Raw genomic sequence first — 3653 nt, forward strand, 5'->3', positions numbered from 1 at the left:
ACATGAAACAGATCAGCAGCAACATGGAACAGATCAGCAGCAACATGATGTGATTTTCACAGTGATTCTCCTGGTCAGAGATTCATGAGTCTAACAGCCTCAGGGTAGAAGCTGTTCCTCAGTCTAGTGGTTCTACACTTAATGCTCCTCAACCTCCTTCCTGAGGGGAGCGGGACAAAAAGTGTGTGTGCTGGGTGAGTGTGGTCCTTCATGATGCAGGTGGCCCTCTTCCTGCATCTGGAGGTGTAGATGTCTGTGATGGTGGGGAGACTGACTCCAACATCTTCTGTGCAGCCTTCACCACTCTCTGCAAAGCTTTTCTTTCTGCAGCTGTGCAGCCTCCATGCCACACGTTGATGCTGGAGCACAGGATGCTCTCCACTGCACACCTGTAGAAGGAGGTGAGGACTGAGCTTCCCAGACCAGCTCGCCTCAGCCGTCTGAGGAAGTAGAGTCTCTGATGATCTTTCTTCATCAGGCTGGTGGTGTTGTTGCTCCAGCTGAGGGTGTTGTTCAGGTGCACACCCAAGTACTTGTAGCTGGAGACCACTTCCACTACAGATCCTCCTATGCTCTGGGAGGTGTAGGTGTGTTTGTTCCTTCTGAAGTCCACAATCATCTCCTTTGTCTTCTTCACATTGATGTGAAGGTTAGGGTGCATTCACAGCAGCCCTGTTTAGTCCACTTTAATCGAACTCTAGCTCGTTTTCCTAGAAAGTCCGGTTCGTTTAGGGAGGTGTGAACGCGCCATCAAACTCTCTCACGGAACAAAAAGGCGAACTCTGGCCCGGCTAAAACCTAGGTCTCGGTCCGGTAGAAGAGAACTCCAGCGCGGTTCCAGTACAGTGTGAATGTAAACAGACCGGGCCCCGCTCCTCAGGACAAACAAACACACATTTCTCTTATATGGAGCCGTCAGCTGCCTTGTGTGAAGAACAATATTCTCCATGGTCTTCTGTCTCATCTTCTGCTCATGCTGAGTCCATTGTTGAAAAATGACTAAATATAACTCCTAAAACTGCTAAAACTTGATGCCACTTCATTTTATTTTTATTTACAGAAGAAGAAGAAGACGTGTCTTCAGAGGTTTTTGTGTCGTTTCCTTCAGTAGTTCTTGGTGCAGCGCCCCCACAGGTGAGCGGGGGAATAGGTTGGTTCAACAGGTTGGTTCAACAGGTTGGTTCAACAGGTTGGCTCGACTGCACAGTGCAGTGTGAATGCAAACGCACCAGCTCAAATGTAACATAAGGTCATGAATATCGGTCCCGAACCGAACTCAGTCTACCAGACTATCAGATGTGAAAACAACCTTATTCTCTTTACACCAGCTCTCCAGGTGTTCCACCTCCTGCCTGTAGCTGGACTCATCATTGTTTGTGATGCATCCCACCACCGCTGTATCATCTGCAAACTTTACAATGTGACAGCCTGGATGGGTAGCTGCACAATCATACGTGAGCAGAGTAAACAGGAGGGGGCTCAACACACATCCCTGAGGAGAGCCAGTGCTGAGGGTTATGGTGGAGGAGGAGAAGTTGTGGATCCTCACTAACTGTGGTCTGTTTGTTAAGAAGTCTAGTACCCAGTTGCAAATGGAGGGGCTTAGTCCTAGTTGTCCATCAGGGTTTGGGGGATCATGGTGTTGAAGGCAGATGTGAAGTCCACAAAGAGCATACGGACGTAAGAGTTTTTCTGCTCCAGGTGGTTGAGCGCAGTGTGGACCACAGAGGAGATGGCGTCCTCTGTTGATCGGTTCTCATGGTATGCATACTGATGAGGGTCCTCGTTGATGTTGATGGTTGTTTTGATGTGAGTCATGACCAGTTTTTCGAAGCATTTAGCGACTATCAGGGTGAGGGCCACTGGCCGATAGTCATTCAGACCAGTCACTGTAGAGCTTTTTGGGACTGGGATGATGGTGGCAGTCTTCAGGCAGGTGGGAACTGCCTCCAGGGTAAGTGAGGTGTTAAAGATGTCTGCCAGCACCTCGCAGAGCTGATCGGCACATTCCTTGAACACTTTTCCGGGGATGGTGTCTGGGCCAGTTGCTTTGTGCGGATTAATTCTCCTGAAGGTCCTCCTTACTTCTGCTGAGGTCACGCTGAGATGCTCTTCATCTGGTGGTGAGGTGAGTCTGGTGCTGGGTGGTCTGTTTGGGTCTTCAAAGCGTGCATAGAACTTGTTGAGGGCATCAGGCAGAGATGGGTCTTTGGGGCATTGTTCGCTTCTTCCTTTATAATCTGATATGCACTTAATGCCCCTCCACATGCTCCGAGGGTCTTGTGAGATGAATTGACCCTCGATCCTCTTTGCATATGTGGCCTTGGCCCTCTTAATACCAGCAACCAGCTCTTTTCTTGTCCTACTCAGCTCCTCTGAGTTTCCAGACCTGAAGGCAGTGTTCCTGGCTTCCAGCAGGGTACGCACCTCTGCATTCAGCCAAGGTTTTCTGTTTGGGTAGCTTTTAACTAAAATCAGGTCTCTCTTGTAAATGAGTCCTCGAGGCTCAATGGGATTTACCTGTATAAATAAAGGTTGATTGATTAACATTTCTGATAGTGGAGACAGTGTCAGTACATGTACTAATGTAACCCAGAACTGAGGATGTGTATTGGTCAAGATCAAGCGAACCTCCATTTTCAGCAGCTTCTCTGAAAACCTGCCAGTCTGTTCGGTCAAAACAATCTCTCAGTATGGGGCCACTGTCCTGGCTCCAGCATTTAACTTTCTTTTGTACCGGTCTGGAGCGTCTCAGCGGGGGCAGGTAAGCAGGAGCCAGGAAGATTGAGATGTGGTCTGACAGTCCTAGGTGGGGGCGGGGTTCGGCTTTGTATGCATCTTTTACGTTTGTGTAAACACGGTCCAGCGTGTTGTCTCCATGTGTTGGAATTGCCACATGTTGATAAAAGCTTGGGAGACAGTCCTTTAGATTCACGTGGTTAAAGTCTCCGGCTACCACGTAAAGAGCTTTGGGGTGTTTGTTCTGCAGCGAGCTGATGATATCATGAAGCTCCTGCAGTGATTCATTAGCATTAGCGTCCGGAGGAATGTAGACGACAGAGATGAAAGTCACAGTGAACTCTCGGGGTAGATAATGTTGCCGACATTTCACTGTTATTTGCTCCAAAGCCTTCGAGCATGAGCTATTTACAACAGTAGAGTTCACGCACCAACTTTTACTCACGTAAATGTATACTCCGCCTCCCCGTGATTTCCCCGTTAGCTCGTTGCAGCGGTCCGCTTTGAGTATCACGATAAGATAGAAAGGTGATATACAAGTACAGTCCATTTACCATTTAAATAACTGAAACAACCAGGAACACTTAAATAACAAACCTGAAAACTTAAATAATAGAAACAACAGGTTTCTGTGTTCATCTGCTCACACAGCCTCATGTTCGTGCTGCTGTTCGACGTAATGTTTTTATAGTTGTAGTGCTTAGTGTATATTTAGTTGATGCTTTTCTTAGCTCATATCATAGATCTTATTAATGTTATTTTACATTTTATTGATGGATGTAACTGGGACCCTGTGAACATAATTTCATTCCACCACATGAGATGAGAATGACAAATAAATCTCTCTGACTCTGATAATAGAAACAACTGGGAACATTTAAATAAAACAACTGGGAACATTTAAATAAAACAAC

This window comes from Nematolebias whitei, chromosome 14 (assembly GCF_014905685.2).
Source record: "Nematolebias whitei isolate Nwh7 chromosome 14, NemWhi1, whole genome shotgun sequence".
NCBI classification, from domain to species: domain Eukaryota; kingdom Metazoa; phylum Chordata; class Actinopteri; order Cyprinodontiformes; family Rivulidae; genus Nematolebias; species Nematolebias whitei.